Raw genomic sequence first — 21714 nt, 5'->3', positions numbered from 1 at the left:
AGCTGAAAGAGCCAGCTTGTGCAGCACAAAAGATGCAAAAGGAAAAGGTGGCTCTTTTCATCATGCTCCTTGCAAACACAGAACTAAACACTTATAAAATGTGTCCCCTGCAACCGTAAAACCGTCCCGGAGGTGGGACTTTCCTTCGTAATGTGACGCAGCCCAGCCGTCATTCCTACCCCCCCGGCGCCGCGCACCGGCTCCTCAGCGTTGTTTTATTCCGTCCAGGAGCCTGCGCTGTTATGTTATCCCGTGGCCAGGCACACTTAGCGCTGCCCGTCTTCTGGCATCATTTGGTGTCTGGATGGCTGCGCCTGTGCGGCCGCGCTGGCAGAGAGCCCGCCTCGCAGTGTCTTCTGATTTAATCCCACTGGGGGCCTGGGATCCATGGACATGCGCAGTGCATATCTGAACCTCCACCTCTCACTCATCTCCCTATGGCTTCTTCAGACTGTGCGGTGTCACGGCCGTGGCATGCTGTTAGGGAGCAGCAGTGCATCAAGATCCGGATAGTCCCTCAAAAAGCTCTGCACGACCAAATTGAGCACATGTGCCAGACATGGGATGTGAGTGAGGTTGCCGAGGCCCAGAGCTGCCACCAGATTTCGGCCATTATCACACACTACCATGCCTGGCTGGAGATTCGCTGGCACAAACCACACATCGCTCTCCTGCTTGATGGCATTCCAGAGCTCCTGCGCTGTGTGGCTACGATTCCCCAAGAAAATTAATTTCAAGACGGCCTGTTGACGTTTGGCCACGGCTGTGCTCATGTCGGTCGTAACAGGTACACGTTCATCACGGGTCCATGTGGAGGTGGACTGTGACGGCTCCTGCAGCGATGATTCTGAGGAACTGGTGTAAGAGGAGGAGTCAATGCGTACAGAATGGATTCCTGCAATCCTTGGAGTGGGCAGGACACGTCCTGCGCCACTCGCACGGTCTGTACCCGGCTCAACGACATTAACCCAATGGGCAGTGAGGGAAAGGTATCGCCCCTGTCCATGTTGACTGGTCCACGCATCGGTGGTGAGGTGGACCTTGCTACTGACGGCGTTCAGTAGCGCGTGTTTTATGTGTCCCTCCACATGCTTCTGCAGGGCAGGGACGGCTTGCCTGCTGAAGTAAAAGCGGCTGGGCACATTGTACTGTGGGACTGCCAATGACATCAAGTCACGGAAGCTGTCAGTCTCCACCAGCCTGAATGACAGCATTTCCAGTGACAGAAGTTTGGCAATGCCTGCAGTCAGAGCCTGTGCTCGTGGGTGGTTTGACGAGAAAGGCCGCCTTTTCTCCCATGCCTGTACTACCGATGGCTGTAGACTGGGCTGGGAGTGTGTGGATGACTGGGAAAGTGGCGCTGCGGGTGGAATTACAGCGGGTCTCTGGACAACAGGGGCAGAGGTTCTTCCACGGCGATCCTGGGAGGACGCCGAACCAGCTGCGTGTGAGGTAGAGGAAGAGGCAACACGAGCTGAAGAGGTGGTAGCTGCCGCTGTTGGTTGGCCTACCTCTTCAGTGTGTTTTTCTAACTCCGCCGGGTGCCTGTTGCGCACATGTTTCCACATGTTGGAGGTATTGAGGTTGCTGACATTTTTCCCTCTTTTGACTTTTTGATGACACACGTTGCATCTGACATAGCAAATGTCATCTGCAACTGTGTCAAAAAAGGACCAGGCACTGCAAGTCTTGGGGGCGCCCTTTTTGGCTTTTGGAAGAGACATGCTCCTAACGGGTGCCAAAGCGGAGGCTGCAGGATCCGCAGTCTTCCCCCTCCCTCTCCCTCTTTGGGCCGTACGGGGAATCTCTTCCTCAGAGCTGCTCCCACCACCTTCCTGTCCCTCACGCCAAGATGGGTCGAGGACCTCATCATCTACACTACCCTCTGCCCCCAACTGCTCCTCCTGGGTAGTCTCAGCAGCAGAGCACGCACCAGTAAGTGGCACCTGAGTGTCATCATCAGCTGATGCGGCCTGCGATGTGGTGACCGGAGCCACTGGCCCACCCGCCTCTTCAGAGGAAGACAGAAAAAGCTGTTGGGCATCACTGCACCCTGCCTCTTCTTCCATTTCTCCAATGCTGCTTGGCTGGCCCCCTGTTTCCAAGCCAAGAGATTCAGAGAACAGAAGTAGAGACGGCTCCTGTCCTGGGCTCTCTGTCTGCCTGGGCAATTTGGCAGGTGGTGAAGAGACAGATGGCTGCTCTCCAGTGCTCTGTGTCTGAGAGGATGTGGCACTAATGGAAGTTGATGCATTAGCTGCCATCCATCCGACAACAGCTTCAATTTGTTCTTCACGCAGCAGCGGTGTACGGCGCTCGGACACAAAGCTTCGCATGAACGACTGTTGCCTGGTGAAAGTGGGTGCTGATGAGTCACCGGTGCCCGCAGCAGGCACAGAATCCCCACGTCCCCTCCCTGCTCCGCGACGGCTCCCACGCCCCCGTGCCTTACTCACTGCCTTCTTCATCTTGGTTGACTGATAAAGATAAGCAGAAAAGTACTAACGGATTTGTGTGCTTATTCCTGAGCAACTCCTCCTAACAGGTATAAGAAGCACTAATTATCTGTGTGGACTAGACTTTAATATGAGCTAATGTGGCCTACAGAAATGTAAAGTGGTGTAACTGGTGTGTTTGGTGAACTTTATTATTTATTTATTTTTTGGGGGCTGAACTGACAACAGATAGAGCTGCAGTCACACGGAGACCGTGCAGACAGACGTAAACGGCGCTACAAGGCCCAAAAACCCTCCTCTACTTTATCCTATGTAGTGTTTTTCCACAAATTAGCTGGAGACGGGTGGAAAGACACTAATAGGATTTTTTTGAATAAATTAGCAGCAGACTACACTATTTGGAAAAAAAAGAAAATTGATTTGGCGGTATGACGCAGTGAAAAACCCTGAGCTGGAGACAACCAGGCTATAGCTGCTCACAGATTACAGGGCGAGCTGCAGTCACACGGAGACCGTGCAGACAGCCGTAAACGGCGCTGCAAGGCCCAAAAACCCTCCTCTACTTTATCCTATGTAGTGTTTTTCCACAAATTAGCTGGAGACGGGTGGAAAGACACTAATAGGATTTTTTTAAATTAATTAGCAGCAGACTACACTACTTTGAAAAAAAAGAAAATTGATTTGGCGGTATGACGCAGTGAAAAACCCTGAGCTGGAGACAACCAGGCTATAGCTGCTCACAGATTACAGGGCGAGCTGCAGTCACACGGAGACCGTGCAGACAGCCGTAAACGGCGCTGCAAGGCCCAAAAACCCTCCTCTACTTTATCCTATGTAGTGTTTTTCCACAAATTAGCTGGAGACGGGTGGAAAGACACTAATAGGATTTTTTTAAATTAATTAGCAGCAGACTACACTACTTTGAAAAAAAAGAAAATTGATTTGGCGGTATGACGCAGTGAAAAACCCTGAGCTGGAGACAACCAGGCTACAGCTGCTCACAGATTACAGGGCGAGCTGCAGTCACACGGAGACCGTGCAGACAGCCGTAAACGGCGCTGCAAGGCCCAAAAACCCTCCTCTACTTTATCCTATGTAGTGTTTTTCCACAAATTAGCTGGAGACGGGTGGAAAGACACTAATAGGATTTTTTTAAATTAATTAGCAGCAGACTACACTACTTTGAAAAAAAAGAAAATTGATTTGGCGGTATGACGCAGTGAAAAACCCTGAGCTGGAGACAACCAGGCTACAGCTGCTCACAGATTACAGGGCGAGCTGCAGTCACACGGAGACCGTGCAGACAGCCGTAAACGGCGCTGCAAGGCCCAAAAACCCTCCTCTACTTTATCCTATGTAGTGTTTTTCCACAAATTAGCTGGAGACGGGTGGAAAGACACTAATAGGATTTTTTTGAATAAATTAGCAGCAGACTACACTACTTGGGAAAAAAAAAAAAAAAAGGAACAGTATGAGGCAATGAACCACCCTCCCTGAACTGAATACAACCAACTATGGATGGCCTATGTGGCTGCACTCAGACTGGAGACTGGGCTGCACTCACACACACACACACACAGACCCTGCAGATCGCTGTGAAAACAGCGCTACAAGGCAAAAGCAAGGTGAATAGTAGGTGAACACAGCGGTTGCTAAATTAGCCTTTGGAAAGCACAAAGAAGCAAATCGCTATCTCTAAACTGTCCCTCAGTCAGCAAACAGCGTCCTGTCACTAACTGAATTCACAGCAGAGTGATCGCAAAATGGCGCCAGCGACTTTTAAACTGCATCATGACATCATTACACCAGCCAATCACAGCCTTGCCAGTAGTTTCATGCCCTCCATGCTAAACAGGATGTGCCCACACTTGGAATCAATCTCATTGGCTGAATTTCTGCTTTTTGAATCTTAGAACTTCCGATTCCGGTATCCGATACGCGGCAAGTATCGGAATCCCGGTATCGGAATTCCGATACCGCAAGTATCGGCCGATACCCGATACTTGCGGTATCGGAATGCTCAACACTAATTATCAGTGTTCGTTATGTTTTTAGTCCAGCTCGCTAAAATGTGATTTCCTCGCTTGCTGGTTGCTCTAGGGGACTGAGTTTCTCCCCCCACACCGTTAGTTGGTGTGGGGGTTCTTGAAATCTCAGAGTGGATATTTTGTAAGGGTTTTTTACTGACCGCATAGATTCCCTTTTCTATTTTCTGCTATCTAGTATTAGTGGGCCTCATTTGCTGAATCTGCTTTCACCCCTGTGTATGTGCCTTCCTCTTACCTCACCGTTATTATCTGTTGGGGGCTTCTATATCTTTGGGAATTATTTCTCTGGAGGCAAGAGAGGTCTTTTCTTTCTCTCTAGGGGTAGTTAGTTCCTCAGGCTGGCTCGAGACGTCTAGGAATTTTAGGCACGTTCACCGGCTACTTCTAGTGTGTTTGGATAGGTTCAGATTTGCGGTCAGTCCAGTTTGCCACCTCCCTAGAGCTTGTCCTATGTTTGTTACTTAGCTGGAGTAATTTGTGATCCTCAACCACTAAGGATCATAACAGTATAGCAGGCCGAAAAGTGTTTAATGCATCGCAGAAGTGGGATAAAAAGAAGACCTGAGTACATTTTTTTTTTTTTTCCTCCCGCTTTTCCTTTGCTGCAGTCTGTTTAGCTTCTTTCATCCCCTTGAACTCAGGGTGGATTCTGTGGTGGATAGGTTGCAGCAGATTTGGAACCATGTGGTGGACAATTTGAGGTTGTCACAGGAGAAGGCTCAGCGCTTTGCCAACCGCCGCCGCGGTGTGGGTCCCCGACTTCGTGTTGGGGATTTGGTGTGGCTGTCTTCTTGGTATGTTCCTATGAAGGTCTCCTCTCCTAAATTCAAGCCTCGCTTCATCGGTCCTTATAAGATCTTGGAAATCCTTAACCCGGTGTCTTTTCGTTTGGATCTCCCAGCATCGTTTGCCATTCATAATGTGTTCCATAGGTCTTTGTTGCGGAGGTATGTGGTACCTGTGGTTCCTTCTGTTGAGCCTCCTGCTCCGGTGCTGGTCGAGGGCGAATTGGAGTACGTGGTGGAGAAGATTTTGGATTCTCGTATCTCTAGACGGAGGCTTCAGTATTTGGTTAAGTGGAAGGGCTATGGTCAGGAGGATAATTCCTGGGTTGTCACCTCTGATGTTCATGCGGCCGATTTGGTTCGTGCCTTCCACACGGCTCATCCTGATCGCCCTGGGGGTCTTGATGAGGGTTCGGTGACCCCTCCTCAAGGGGGGGGTACTGTTGTGAATTCTATTTTTGGGCTCCCTCTAGTGGTCACAAGCGGTACTGTCTAGTGTTGTCTTTCTGCAGGTTGGCTGCATCAGCTGGTTCGTTATCCTTGGTTGGTTTCCTATTTAGCTCACCTGGAGACTCAGTTCCTTGCCTGCCTGCTATCAATGTATTCAGTGCTCTTCAGATTCCTTGTGTCTACCTTGCTCCCAGTCTCTCCAAGACAAGCTAAGTTTTTGTTTGATCATTTTTTGATTATCAGTGTTCGTTATGTTTTTAGTCCAGCTCGCTAAAATGTGATTTCCTTGCTTGCTGGTTGCTCTAGGGGACTGAGTTTCTCCCCACACACCGTTAGTTGGTGTGGGGGTTCTTGAAATCTCAAAGTGGATATTTTGTAAGGGTTTTTTACTGACCGCATAGATTCCCTTTTCTATTTTCTGCTATCTAGTATTAGTGGGCCTCATTTGCTGAATCTGCTTTCACCCCTGTGTATGTGCCTTCCTCTTACCTCACCGTTATTATCTGTTGGGGGCTTCTATATCTTTGGGAATTATTTCTCTGGAGGCAAGAGAGGTCTTTTCTTTCTCTCTAGGGGTAGTTAGTTCCTCAGGCTGGCTCGAGACGTCTAGGAATTTTAGGCACGTTCACCGGCTACTTCTAGTGTGTTTGGATAGGTTCAGATTTGCGGTCAGTCCAGTTTGCCACCTCCCTAGAGCTTGTCCTATGTTTGTTACTTAGCTGGAGTAATTTGTGATCCTCAACCACTAAGGATCATAACAGTATAGCAGGCCGAAAAGTGTTTAATGCATCGCAGAAGTGGGATAAAAAGAAGACCTGAGTACATTTTTTTTTTTTTCCTCCCGCTTTTCCTTTGCTGCAGTCTGTTTAGCTTCTTTCATCCCCTTGAACTCAGGGTGGATTCTGTGGTGGATAGGTTGCAGCAGATTTGGAACCATGTGGTGGACAATTTGAGGTTGTCACAGGAGAAGGCTCAGCGCTTTGCCAACCGCCGCCGCGGTGTGGGTCCCCGACTTCGTGTTGGGGATTTGGTGTGGCTGTCTTCTCGGTATGTTCCTATGAAGGTCTCCTCTCCTAAATTCAAGCCTCGCTTCATCGGTCCTTATAAGAGCTTGGAAATCCTTAACCCGGTGTCTTTTCGTTTGGATCTCCCAGCATCGTTTGCCATTCATAATGTGTTCCATAGGTCTTTGTTGCGGAGGTATGTGGTACCTGTGGTTCCTTCTGTTGAGCCTCCTGCTCCGGTGCTGGTCGAGGGCGAATTGGAGTATGTGGTGGAGAAGATTTTGGATTCTCGTATCTCTAGACGGAGGCTTCAGTATTTGGTTAAGTGGAAGGGCTATGGTCAGGAGGATAATTCCTGGGTTGTCGCCTCTGATGTTCATGCGGCCGATTTGGTTCGTGCCTTCCACACGGCTCATCCTGATCGCCCTGGGGGTCTTGATGAGGGTTCGGTGACTGTTGTGAAATTGGATTTTGGGCTCCCCCGGTGGCCACTGGTGGAATTGAGCTTGTGTGCATCATCCCCTCTGTTCACCTGTTCCCATCAGGATGTGGGAGTCGCTATTTAACCTTGCTCCTCTGTCACTTCCATGCCGGTCAACATTGTAATCAGAAGCCTTTCTGTGCATGTTCCTGCTACCAGACAACTTCCAGCTAAGTCGGACTTTTGTCCTTGTTTGTTTTTTGCATTTTGTTCCAGTTCACAGCTGCAGTTTCGTTTCTGTGTCTGGAAAGCTCTTGTGATCTGAAATTGCCACTCTGATGTTATGAGTTAATACTAGAGTCTTAAAGTAATTTCAGGATGGTGTATTGATAGGGTTTTCAGCTGACCATGAAAGTACCCTTTCTGTCTTCCTGCTATCTAGTAAGCGGACCTCGATTTTGCTAAACCTATTTTCATACTACGTTTGTTATTTTCATCTTAAATCACCGCCAATATATGTGGGGGCCTCTGTCTGCCTTTCGGGGAAATTTCTCTAGAGGTGAGCCAGGACTATATTTTCCTCTGCCAGGATTAGTTAGTCCTCCGGCCGGCGCTGGGCGTCTAGGGATAAAACGCAGGCTACGCTACCCGGCTACTGTTAGTTGTGCGGCAGGTTTAGTTCATGGTCAGTTTAAGTTTCCATCCTTCCAAGAGCTAGTTCCTATGTATGCTGGGCTATGTTCTCTTGCCATTGAGAACCATAACAGTTTGACCGGCCCACAAAGGGTTAAATTAATTGGCAGAGAAAGGAGAGAAAAAAGAAGTCTGCTGAAAATTTTTTTTTTTTTTTTTTTTTTTTTTCCTTCAGTTCTGAGTGTGCTTTCAATTGAATCACTTGCAAGTCTGCCTATATTGCAGCCTTCCTCTCTCTCTCTCCTTCTAATCCTGGAATGGCTCTGTGTTCACCTGTTTAAAATGGATATTCAGAGTTTAGCTGCAGGTTTGAATAATCTCACCACGAAAGTTCAAAATTTACAAGATTTTGTTGTTCATGTTCCTATATCTGAACCTAGAATTCCTTTGCCTGAATTTTTCTCGGGGAATAGATCTTGCTTTCAAAATTTCAAAAATAATTGCAAGTTGTTTTTGTCCCTGAAATCTCGCTCTGCTGGAGATCCTGCTCAGCAGGTCAGGATTGTGATTTCCTTGCTCCGGGGCGACCCTCAAGATTGGGCTTTTGCATTGGCTCCAGGGGATCCTGCGTTGCTCAATGTGGATGCGTTTTTTCTGGCCTTGGGGTTGCTTTATGAGGAACCTCATTTAGAGCTTCAGGCGGAAAAAGCCTTGATGTCCCTATCTCAGGGGCAAGATGAAGTTGAAATATACTGCCAAAAATTCCGTAAATGGTCTGTGCTTACTCAGTGGAATGAGTGCGCCCTGGCGGCGAATTTCAGAGAGGGTCTCTCTGATGCCGTTAAGGATGTTATGGTGGGGTTCCCTGTGCCTGCGGGTCTGAATGAGTCCATGACAATGGCTATCCAGATCGATAGACGTCTGCGGGAGCGCAAACCTGTGCACCATTTGGCGGTGTCTACTGAGAAGACGCCAGAGAATATGCAATGTGATAGAATTCTGTCCAGAAGTGAACGGCAGAATTTTAGACGAAAAAATGGGTTGTGCTTTTATTGTGGTGATTCAACTCATGTTATATCAGCATGCTCTAAGCGTACTAAGAAGCTTGATAAGTCAGTTTCAATTGGCACTTTTCAGTCTAAGTTTATTCTATCTGTGACCCTGATTTGTTCTTTATCATCTATTACCGCGGATGCCTATGTCGACTCTGGCGCCGCTTTGAGTCTTATGGATTGGTCCTTTGCCAAACGCTGTGGGTATGATTTAGAGCCTCTTGAAACTCCTATACCTCTGAAGGGGATTGACTCCACCCCATTGGCTAGTAATAAACCACAATACTGGACACAAGTAACTATGCGAATTAATCCGGATCATCAGGAGATTATTCGCTTTCTTGTGCTGTATAATCTACATGATGTGTTGGTGCTTGGATTGCCATGGCTGCAATCTCATAACCCAGTCCTCGACTGGAACGCTATGTCTGTGTTAAGCTGGGGATGTAAGGGGATGCATGGGGACGTACCTTTGGTTTCCATTTCGTCATCTATTCCCTCTGAGATTCCTGAATTCTTGTCTGACTATCGTGACGTTTTTGAAGAACCTAAGCTTGGTTCATTACCTCCGCACCGGGAGTGCGATTGTGCCATAGATTTGATTCCGGGTAGTAAATACCCTAAGGGTCGTTTATTTAATCTGTCTGTGCCTGAACATGCTGCTATGCGAGAATATATAAAGGAGTCCTTGGAAAAGGGACATATTCGTCCTTCGTCATCTCCCTTAGGAGCCGGTTTTTTCTTTGTGTCTAAGAAAGATGGCTCTTTGAGGCCGTGTATTGATTATCGGCTTTTGAATAAAATCACGGTTAAATATCAATATATCAATATCCGTTGCCACTGCTGACTGATTTGTTTGCTCGCATAAAGGGGGCCAAGTGGATCTCTAAGATAGATCTCCGTGGGGCGTATAATTTGGTGCGAATTAAGCAGGGGGATGAGTGGAAAACCGCATTTAATACGCCCGAGGGCCACTTTGAGTATTTGGTGATGCCTTTTGGCCTTTCAAATGCCCCTTCAGTCTTTCAGTCCTTTATGCATGACATTTTCCGTGATTATTTGGATAAATTTATGATCGTGTATCTGGATGATATTCTGATTTTTTCGGATGACTGGGACTCTCATGTCCAGCAGGTCAGGAGGGTTTTTCAGGTTTTGCGGTCTAATTCCTTGTGTGTGAAGGGTTCTAAGTACGTTTTTGGGGTTCAAAAGATTTCCTTCTTGGGATACATTTTTTCCCCCTCTTCCATCGAGATGGATCCTGTCAAGGTTCGGGCTATTTGTGATTGGACGCAACCCTCTTCTCTTAAGAGTCTTCAGAAATTTTTGGGCTTTGCTAACTTTTATCGTCGATTTATTGCTGGTTTTTCTGATGTTGTTAAACCATTGACTGATTTGACTAAGAAGGGTGCTGATGTTGCTGATTGGTCCCCTGCTGCTGTGGAGGCCTTTCGGGAGCTTAAGCGCCGCTTTTCTTCCGCCCCTGTGTTGCGTCAGCCTGATGTTGCTCTTCCTTTTCAGGTTGAGGTCGACGCTTCTGAAATCGGAGCTGGGGTGGTTTTGTCGCAAAGAAGTTCCGACTGCTCCGTGATGAAACCTTGTGCTTTTTTTTCTCGTAAATTTTCGCCCGCCGAGCGGAATTATGATATTGGGAATCGGGAGCTTTTGGCCATGAAGTGGGCTTTTGAGGAGTGGCGTCATTGGCTTGAGGGGGCTAGACATCAGGTGGTGGTATTGACCGACCACAAGAATTTGATTTATCTTGAGTCCGCCAGACGCCTGAATCCTAGACAGGCGCGCTGGTCGTTGTTTTTCTCTCGGTTTAATTTTGTGGTGTCATACCTACCGGGTTCTAAGAATGTTAAGGCGGATGCTCTTTCTAGGAGTTTTGAGCCTGACTCCCCTGGTAATTCTGAACCTACAGGTATCCTTAAGGATGGAGTGATATTGTCTGCCGTTTCTCCAGACCTGCGGCGGGCCTTGCAGGATTTTCAGGCGGATAGACCTGATCATTGCCCACCTGGTAGACTGTTTGTTCCTGATGATTGGACCAGTAAAGTCATTTCTGAGGTTCATTCTTCTGCATTGGCAGGTCATCCTGGAATCTTTGGTACCAGGGATTTGGTGGCAAGGTCCTTCTGGTGGCCTTCCCTGTCACGAGATGTACGAGGCTTTGTGCAGTCTTGTGACGTTTGTGCTCGGGCCAAGCCTTGTTGTTCTCGGGCTAGTGGATTGTTGTTGCCCTTGCCTATCCCGAAGAGGCCTTGGACGCACATCTCGATGGATTTTATTTCGGATCTTCCTGTTTCTCAGAAGATGTCTGTCATCTGGGTGGTGTGTGACCGTTTCTCTAAGATGGTCCATTTGGTTCCCCTGCCTAAGTTGCCTTCTTCTTCCGAGTTGGTTCCTCTGTTTTTTCAAAATGTGGTTCGTTTGCATGGTATTCCGGAGAATATCGTTTCTGACAGAGGAACCCAATTCGTGTCTAGATTTTGGCGGGCATTCTGTGCTAGGATGGGCATAGATTTGTCTTTCTCGTCTGCTTTCCATCCTCAGACTAATGGCCAGACCGAGCGGACGAATCAGACTTTGGAGACATATTTGAGGTGTTTTGTGTCTGCAGATCAGGATGATTGGGTTGCTTTTTTGCCTTTAGCGGAGTTTGCCCTCAATAATCGGGCCAGCTCTGCCACCTTGGTGTCTCCTTTTTTCTGTAATTCGGGGTTTCATCCTCGATTTTCTTCTGGTCAGGTGGAATCTTCGGATTGTCCTGGAGTGGATGCTGTGGTGGAGAGGTTGCATCAGATTTGGGGGCAGGTGGTGGACAATTTGAAGTTGTCCCAGGAGAAGACTCAGCTTTTTGCCAACCGCCGGCGTCGGGTTGGTCCTCGGCTTTGTGTCGGGGACTTGGTGTGGTTGTCTTCTCGTTTTGTCCCTATGAGGGTTTCTTCTCCTAAGTTTAAGCCTCGGTTCATCGGCCCGTACAAGATATTGGAGATTCTTAACCCTGTGTCCTTCCGTTTGGACCTCCCTGCATCTTTTTCTATTCATAATGTTTTTCATCGGTCATTGTTGCGCAGGTATGAGGTACCGGTTGTGCCTTCCGTTGAGCCTCCTGCTCCGGTGTTGGTTGAAGGCGAGTTGGAGTACGTTGTGGAAAAAATCTTGGACTCCCGTGTTTCCAGACGGAGACTCCAGTATCTGGTCAAATGGAAGGGATACGGTCAGGAGGATAATTCTTGGGTGACTGCCTCTGATGTTCATGCCTCCGATCTGGTCCGTGCCTTTCATAGGGCTCATCCTGATCGCCCTGGTGGTTCTGGTGAGGGTTCGGTGCCCCCTCCTTGAGGGGGGGGTACTGTTGTGAAATTGGATTTTGGGCTCCCCCGGTGGCCACTGGTGGAATTGAGCTTGTGTGCATCATCCCCTCTGTTCACCTGTTCCCATCAGGATGTGGGAGTCGCTATTTAACCTTGCTCCTCTGTCACTTCCATGCCGGTCAACATTGTAATCAGAAGCCTTTCTGTGCATGTTCCTGCTACCAGACAACTTCCAGCTAAGTCGGACTTTTGTCCTTGTTTGTTTTTTGCATTTTGTTCCAGTTCACAGCTGCAGTTTCGTTTCTGTGTCTGGAAAGCTCTTGTGATCTGAAATTGCCACTCTGATGTTATGAGTTAATACTAGAGTCTTAAAGTAATTTCAGGATGGTGTATTGATAGGGTTTTCAGCTGACCATGAAAGTACCCTTTCTGTCTTCCTGCTATCTAGTAAGCGGACCTCGATTTTGCTAAACCTATTTTCATACTACGTTTGTTATTTTCATCTTAAATCACCGCCAATATATGTGGGGGCCTCTGTCTGCCTTTCGGGGAAATTTCTCTAGAGGTGAGCCAGGACTATATTTTCCTCTGCCAGGATTAGTTAGTCCTCCGGCCGGCGCTGGGCGTCTAGGGATAAAACGCAGGCTACGCTACCCGGCTACTGTTAGTTGTGCGGCAGGTTTAGTTCATGGTCAGTTTAAGTTTCCATCCTTCCAAGAGCTAGTTCCTATGTATGCTGGGCTATGTTCTCTTGCCATTGAGAACCATAACAGGTGACCCCTCCTCAAGGGGGGGTACTGTTGTGAATTCTATTTTTGGGCTCCCTCTAGTGGTCACAAGCGGTACTGTGTAGTGTTGTCTTTCTGCAGGTTGGCTGCATCAGCTGGTTCGTTATCCTTGGTTGGTTTCCTATTTAGCTCACCTGGAGACTCAGTTCCTTGCCTGCTATCAATGTATTCAGTGCTCTTCAGATTCCTTGTGTCTACCTTGCTCCCAGTCTCTCCAAGACAAGCTAAGTTTTTGTTTGATCATTTTTTGATTATCAGTGTTCGTTATGTTTTTAGTCCAGCTCGCTAAAATGTGATTTCCTTGCTTGCTGGTTGCTCTAGGGGACTGAGTTTCTCCCCACACACCGTTAGTTGGTGTGGGGGTTCTTGAAATCTCAGAGTGGATATTTTGTAAGGGTTTTTTACTGACCGCATAGATTCCCTTTTCTATTTTCTGCTATCTAGTATTAGTGGGCCTCATTTGCTGAATCTGCTTTCACCCCTGTGTATGTGCCTTCCTCTTACCTCACCGTTATTATCTGTTGGGGGCTTCTATATCTTTGGGAATTATTTCTCTGGAGGCAAGAGAGGTCTTTTCTTTCTCTCTAGGGGTAGTTAGTTCCTCAGGCTGGCTCGAGACGTCTAGGAATTTTAGGCACGTTCACCGGCTACTTCTAGTGTGTTTGGATAGGTTCAGATTTGCGGTCAGTCCAGTTTGCCACCTCCCTAGAGCTTGTCCTATGTTTGTTACTTAGCTGGAGTAATTTGTGATCCTCAACCACTAAGGATAATAACGGGGACAGCCATGATATAGGCCGTGGTTCTAAAGGGCGAACGGTGTGGCGGTTATAGCAGATGATGGCAGTATTGCGAGTGTAGCTCATTAAAGAGGACAATGTGGAGGCCATATACCATAGGAGGCTTATTTATGTCATAATATGGACAGATATTTTTATGCAGAGGGTATTTTAATACCACTCTTATTTTTAAAGGACGCCGTGTTGGGATGTGCTGCAGAAGCGTGGAAAAGAGGGAAGTCTGCAGAGACGAGATGGGGATGAGAAAAGTCACCATGTCACAAGATGGAGATGACTAAAAAGAAAAGACTCAGAGAAGAGGTCACCCATAAGGTACCTGGATGTAAATGTTTACTTGTTGGTACTGACTAGTCTCATCAGTACTGTGGTTCCTGTACGGTCCGCAGTCTGATGAAAATCATGGATACATTAATTGAAACCAAATGGCCCCACTCCCTGTTGAGCCTCACCCCGAAAGTACATCACTATTTTTTTGGTGAAAAAAGGTGGTACTTTAGGGATCCTTTTACCTTAGTCTCTAACCTATTCCTCCACTTGGATGCTGAGGGTTCATCGGGGTGGGGGTGCACCGTTAGCTTCATCTGACTGGGACACCAAATGACCTTGTCCTGGTCCTGTTACGCTACATCGTAATGCAGAACACTATTTTGTAGCATCAAATTCCATCTTGTAATCTCACTATTTTAGGACGCGGAAGGTTACTTTGTAACACAGACTAGTATTTAGTAACATATAAGGCTATTTTGTAGTACAGAATTCTATTTTGTAACATTTCATATCACTGAATGGCATTTTGTATCATCTATTGCTATTGTAGAACTAAAAGATCCAGAGAGCCAGTGCTAGATATTTCGAGATGGCTACTTGACAAGTCAACAATGAAGTCAGGTCATTTTGGTCCACAATCACAATATAAGGAAGTGATAAATCTGATAATATGATGAATCCTCAAAATTAATACCACGTTCAGACTAGATTATCACTCGGGTACCAGAACATCAATCCTGATATTTCTTGCACATCCCTTGATACCACTGGGCAGATCTCCAGAGCAGAAAGCCAAACATATAAAATATGGAGCTTCAAACATCGGTGTTAGGAATTAAAAATATCAGATGAGGATTTGATCTATTTCTACAGATTTTACTGCTGTATCCACATATGTGGGTAGTGTGAATTTCACACTACTAGTATCCGTCAAGCGGGATTTAGATTAATGTATTCTGCTCTGTACTATGGTGCGTATTAACTTTTACTGAACCAGAATTCTATTTCATACAATAGAAAAACTTAATATTTGGTGCAGAAACTTTTGTTTGCAATTACTTAGGTCAGACGTTTCCAGTAGTTCCTGACCAGGTTTTCACACACTGCAGCAGGGATTTTGGCCCCCTCCTCCATACAGATCTTCTCCAGATATTTCAGGTATTGGGGCTGTCACTGGGCAACATTGAGTTTCAGCTCCTCCAAAGATTTTCTATTGAGCTGAGGTCTGGAGATTGGCTTCTTACGGAGCTGCTCCTTAGTTGCCCTGGCTGTGTGTTTCAGGTCAATGTCATGATGGAAGACCCAGCCATGACCCATCTTCAGTCATCTTACTGAGAGAAAGAGGCTCTTGGCCAAAATCTCACCATACATGACCCCATCCATCCTTCCTTAAATAAGGTGCAGTCATCTTTGTCCCCTTTGCAGAAAAGCATCCCCAAAGTATTATGTTTCCTCCACTATGCTTTACGGTTGGGACAGTGTTCTTAGGGTTGTGCTCATCCTTGTTCTTCCTCAAAACACGGTGAGTAGAGTTGATATCAAAAAGTTCTACTTTTGTCTTCTCTGACCACATGACTTTCTCCTATTCCTCCTCTGGATCATCCAGATGGTCATTGGCAAACTTCAAATGGGCCTGGATATGTCCTGGAATTAGCAGGGGGACCTTGCATGCCTTACAGGATTTTAAGGGAATGTCCACAGTAACTAAACCCTTTCCTATATTTCCCGGTGCTATTGATCTCCATGGATATTGTCAAATTGGACTTGTCCTTTCAGATTGCAATATTGAGATCTGCACATGAAGAGTCAGCGTTTGTTGATGTGATGATGCGCTTTAATGCGCTTTTTCAGACTTTAATACATGAGTGAGGTCTAATTAACTGCAGATGTCTGTTTTATTTCTCTTTTCCATTGTTCGGAGGCTTTTTAGCACCTGTTCTCTGTTTAACACAGTGTAAGCCGCACCAAATGCCGAGTGTAAATTTCTCTAGTTTGGAGTGTTTTGTGCCGGGCTGAATTGTCTTTTATACATTTTCTAATGAGAGATAAACTCCTCAGCTGAAAACAATTAAAATCATCGTGTTTCATCCTCCCACTGTTTATCAGTCATCTACCGATACGCCTCTGTCGAGCGCACATAGACATCAAGGTTTTATTTAATTAAGAATAACAAAACTAACCTAATTTAATGAACATTTTTGTTATTTTTCCTTCTTAATATTAAAGAGCAAATTTAGGAATAATTTATGAGGAGTAGAGTTGACTCTATGGTGCCATCTATGGGAAACCACCTATAAGTCAATCTAAGCCAATTGTTGGGGGCACTGGAGAGACTGAGACGATCTTCCTTCTGTAGGGGATTTATTTTTTCGGTCAATTTCCTAGCTAGCATTTCCCTAAAGACTCCTTAATAGCTGGATCACTTCAAGGAAATGGTTATGTCTCCCTTAATCCTTGAAGCCTTTGGTCTGGAAGAGCAGTTCTTATGCAGCCTGGACAGATGCATTGGTGCTGCAGAATAATCCACTTGGAACAATCGAGGATGATGTGGCAGAACAGTAAATGAAACCATTGGAACCTTAGAAGTTACTTCAGCAGTAGAAATATGGCATTTGGTGTACTGATACAGGAAGTTTACCAGCAAAACTGGACCTGTAGTATAGCAGTCATATCCCAGTGATGTCACAGAGGTGAGTTTGCAACAGAGTCCAAAATGTTGATGTCATAACTGTAAGGCAGGGTTAACAAGTTATATAACAGAGCTAAGTTTGTCACAGAGTCCAAGACTAAGCTATCCAGTGGTGTACCAGCGTTCCCAAGTGATATATAGCAGAGTTTCCAAGAAATGTAGAAGAGCATGCTTTGTCACTGAGTCCAAAATAGAGCTGGTTAGTGGTAAAGCAGAGTTAACCAGAAATGTAGCTCAGCTGGGTTTGTGACAGTGTCCAAGGCAGAGCTGACCAGTGGTATAAGAGTTATCCAGCTATGTAGCAGAGCTGACTTTGCCACAGCATCCAAAGTAAAGCAGGCCTGTGGTGTAGCCGAGTTATCCAGTAATGTTGCAGTGCTTGGCTTGTCACAGATTGCAAGGCAGAGCTGGCTAGTGGTGTAGTAGAGTTACTCAGCAAGTTAGGAGAGCTTGGTTTATCATAGAGGGCAAAGCAGAGCAGGCCAGTAGTGTAGCCGGGGTACCCAGAGATGTAGCAGAGCTGGGTTTGCCACAGAATCCAAGACAGAGCTGATCAGTGGTGCAGCAGAGTTACCTAGTGATGTGGAAAGAACAGAGTTTGTCCTAATGTTCTAGGAAGAGCATTAAGACAATCCATGGGAACAGCATGAAACACCAACCACCAGAATACTTTGGTGGCATTCCAGTGCCTGAGTCAGCCTCCTATATGGCCTCACTCTGGGATTCTGGAAGGCTTTTTATAGCCTCATTGTGGAGCCATCCTCTGTCGCTTATACTCAGACCCTTGGCCGAGTGTGTGTGACCCTGTTGTGCCTGTACTTCATGCTTGTCTGGTTCTGATCTGGTTCTGTCTCCGTTTAGAGTTCTGTCTGTCCCTTTTGTACTGCGTTGCTATCTCTGTGTATGACTACTTGCTTACGTTCTGACTATTCTCTGCTCGCCCCTTCTGTACCGATTCGCCCTCTCCGTGTATGACCCCCAATTGTATGACTTGAGTTTTCCCTTCCTCTATTTCACGGTGCCTGTAAAATCCTGCACTTATCTCCAGTAGCAGGACGCTAAGCCCCGCCCCCTGTGGTCACATGATCGTAGGTCCTTCTGTTTTCTGCTACCTTCAGCATGCTGCGCAGGTCCCGTCTGCCTGAGCTTTCCCCGGGCACTCCTGCAGTGTGGGTTAGTCACCCTGCTCAGCCGCGGCAGCGCGCCGGTGCTGACAGGGTCCTGATAGTATCTGTCAGGACTATGAACATTTTGATTACCTTTTGTGCATTACTGCCCTTTTCCAAGATGGCGTCTTTGGTCTCATGTGCACTGTGTCTTCCTGCTATATAACTCCACCCCAGCCTTTAGTCTGTGCTAGAGTATTTTGCCTTGCATCCAGCTCCTGACGACTCCCTGGCTTTGCACCTGCACCTGCACCTGCTCCTGTGAACCTGTGTGGAGATCCTGCTACTCAGCTCTGAGTTTCTGCTGCATACATGGTTTTCCAGTAATCCTCCATCTGGCTGCTTGTGTTTGTTTCCATCTGCATTTGCTGGACATGTAAGCTGTTGCTGCTCTGCTTAAACCTGAGACTTTTACCCAGGCCTCCCTGGTTGTGCTAAGACATTATTTGAACTGCCTTATAAGCATATCTATCTGTGTTTGGACTACCAAGGACTTATTCGTGTCAAGTATCCTCAAGAATAATTGTGCTTCATAGACTTTCTGCGTGATTGCATTTTCCTCTGAAGTTTCCTATAGACTGTTAAGCTGCGTTTATATTTACACCAAGTGTTGTTGACTTGAGTTTCTCTCTGCACCAGTTTGAATCACCGTGTGATAATATAGACTTTACCACTTATAAAACTGTGTCCTGTAGTTGTCTTGTTCCACGCAAAGAGTCTCCTGAGATATCCCTTATAATCATTACAGTATCTTTCAAAAGAATATAATAGTATAGAGAAAATATTCCAGGGGCAACGGCTGATGGCTTCCACTTCACCCGCCTGGATTCACTGAGAATGATGCGTATAAGAAGTTTGTATGATAAATAGGAACAATAGTGATCAGTTGGGAAGGTTCGGCAACATTGGGGAATAAAAAGGTCTATTTCGAGAATGGTGCCCATTGTGTGCCTCTATCAGAGAAGAGCAAGTGTAAGACCCCCATCTATCATACACTAATGGCATGGTGTACAAAATGAGAATCCTCCTTTCAGTGAATGACTATGCCGAACTTCACAACCTGATAGAATCTGGAACCATGACCAAGGTGCCGAGAGACATCGTCACTGTGTGCTGCCATAAGGTGCATCTAAGATCTGTAGGAACATGTCAACAACATAGGATTTTATATCTTTTTTTACAAATCTTAAAATCCAAGATCTGTGATCGTCATCTCTTCACTTCTGCTCTGGTTTTATGTATTAGTGGCAGCGGTGACGTCATGACTATATCACACATCAGCACTGCAGCCATTCATTGAGCACAGCTGCTCTGGACCTGGGGATGGTGAATACAATGTGTGTATGATGTTTAAAATGACTGTGATTGTTTGGGGAAAAAAGTATTTTTGTAGCAACCAATAACCTCTGACACTGCTCAAAATAAATCCGTAAGCTGGCCGAAAAATTATTATTGTCAGATTTGATAATAATATTCTATCAACTGTTAGCAGAAATTCCTTCTTAGATCCATAAATTCTTCCCAAGGAAAAAAAAATAGTTCCTTATCCCGTAATGAAATGATAATACCGCGCAGATAATTGTGTTCATCTTTTTAATGGAAGTAAAGCTGCAAATTAATAGGGAGCATTTAATTGGGAAAGCAGCACAGACTCGGTAATCCGGGAGCCGCGGCGTCTTCTGTGTGTTTAGGGTTCTCTTCTGTAAAGTAATTACCCAGCGGTTACCGCAGAATGTGATTAATCCTGAGCGCGCAGGTGAAAAAGTCATTTTCTACAAACAAGTGCAATATTAAAAAGACAAAAAGCCATTTGATAAAATTGTGATGAAACAAGCTGATTTTCTTATGTTTAATTCTTATCTCTTTCTTTTCTTTATTTTTAGGAATTGCTTTGTCTTTCGGATCCATAATGAACTGTATTTTGCACAGACGGCAGCTCTCGGCAAATACGTTCCCTCTGTATTTTGGCTAAAAATATTTATACGCTCAATATTTTATTGTCAGAGTCATTACTACCGAGGAAAAGAAAAGAACTATTGCACAAAGCCGTATTATAGATCTGCGTTGTATCGACCCTGGGCACTTTTTATATAATTTGGTCAAAAAAATGTTTTTCTTGAAAAAGGGATTTATTAAAAATGTCAGAGTTTTACTGACTGTTTCCCTGCATATTGCTGGGTTAACTGATAATCTGTTTCAAGCTTTGTTCTGGCAGGGATGTTTGTAACTCTTTTATATTTCCCTTTATAAGCTCCTTTGTGCTGATTTATGACCACAGACCACATCAAAGTTTTGCTGAATGCTAAAGAACTCTGATGTGGTCATATATTAGCAGAGAGGAGTTCCGAAAATGATAAAAGTTGCAAACTCCCTTTTAGAACCACTTCATTGACAAAAATACTGTCTAAAACAGAAAGCAAAAGCCATTCCTTTGCTTAGAGACCCATTTTCAATAAAATTGGCCCCACATTTGTGATACTACACAGAGGGTATACTATGGATGCTGCATAAATCATGTAATCCCTTTGACCCTCTCCCAGCAAAGGACATACTATTACATTCTAATTTGTTACTCACATGTCCCAGCTCCAGTCCGGGTTCTGATTCCTCCTTTCCACAGCACTGGCTCTCAAAGCTCAACTGTTCCACCATATCCAGCTCAACTGTTCCACCATATCCAGCTCAACTGTTCCACCATATCCAGCTCAACTGTTCCACCATATCCAGCTCAACAATTCCACCATATCAAAGCTTAACTGTTCCACCATATCAAAGCTCAACTGTTCCACCATATCCAGCTCAACTATTCCACTATATCCAGCTCAACTATTCCACCATATCCAGCTCAACTGTTCCACCATATCCAGCTCAACTGTTCCACCATATCCAGCTCAACTATTCCACCATATCCAGCTCAACTGTTCCACCATATCAAAGCTCAACTGTTCCACCATATCAAAGCTCAATTTTTACAGATGCCATCGAGAAAGTCCAGCTCTGCAGTTCCATGTTTCTTTGTGTGCCAACCTGCCAACCCTGCTGTTCCACATGCCATAGAGCAGATCCAACTCTTCTGTGGCATGCCGTACAGTCCCAAAGGTCAGACATCCAGTGATAATTGAAGGCTATGGGCACGTTGGCAATGGACACTAGAGATGAGCAAATTTAATTGTGGTATATGAAAGCTTATATTTGCCTGAAAACAAATATTTTCTTTATTTAATTTTCTTTATTTGCTTTATGCGAATTCAGAAAAATAGTGAGCCAGCTGGGTGGACTGGGGATAGGTTAAAGAATGCAAGCAACAATAATACTGTCCGTACCGGAAAACAAACAATAATAATAATCCCCGTACCGTTCACATGTTCTGCCATCTGGTTGTACACTTGCTCGGGTCTATTTTATCCTCCATCCTCTTCTCTCTGACATTCTCTTTGACCGTCATCCCTCTAGAACTATCCAGGCCTTAGTCACGGTGGCATATGTCATGATGTTAAACGTGATGTAATAATGTAGTTCCAATGTCATGAGGTTTTGTAGGCACTGAAAGCTCCACCTCAGAGTCAAGATGGCTGAAGAGGATGTCAGAGGAATAAGCATGAAGAAGGCTGGACCACACAGATAACCAGATGGTGAGTGGCCATGGTAAAGGTGTTTGGTGAGATTAGCATTTTTTATAGCATGCGGTTATTATACTTTGATTATTTGTAGAGACCCCAGAACATTCAATTTTGTTTCAAACAACTTTGATGCAAAATGAATTTTATTGCTAGATTCAAGCGATATGCCATACTCAAATCTTGACAGATTCGTTCATATCTATTGGACACATTTACAA

This window comes from Ranitomeya variabilis, chromosome 2 (genome assembly GCF_051348905.1).
Source record: "Ranitomeya variabilis isolate aRanVar5 chromosome 2, aRanVar5.hap1, whole genome shotgun sequence".
Classification (NCBI taxonomy): domain Eukaryota; kingdom Metazoa; phylum Chordata; class Amphibia; order Anura; family Dendrobatidae; genus Ranitomeya; species Ranitomeya variabilis.
The sequence above is the reverse complement of the archived record's forward strand: the minus strand, read 5'-3'. Positions refer to the sequence as shown.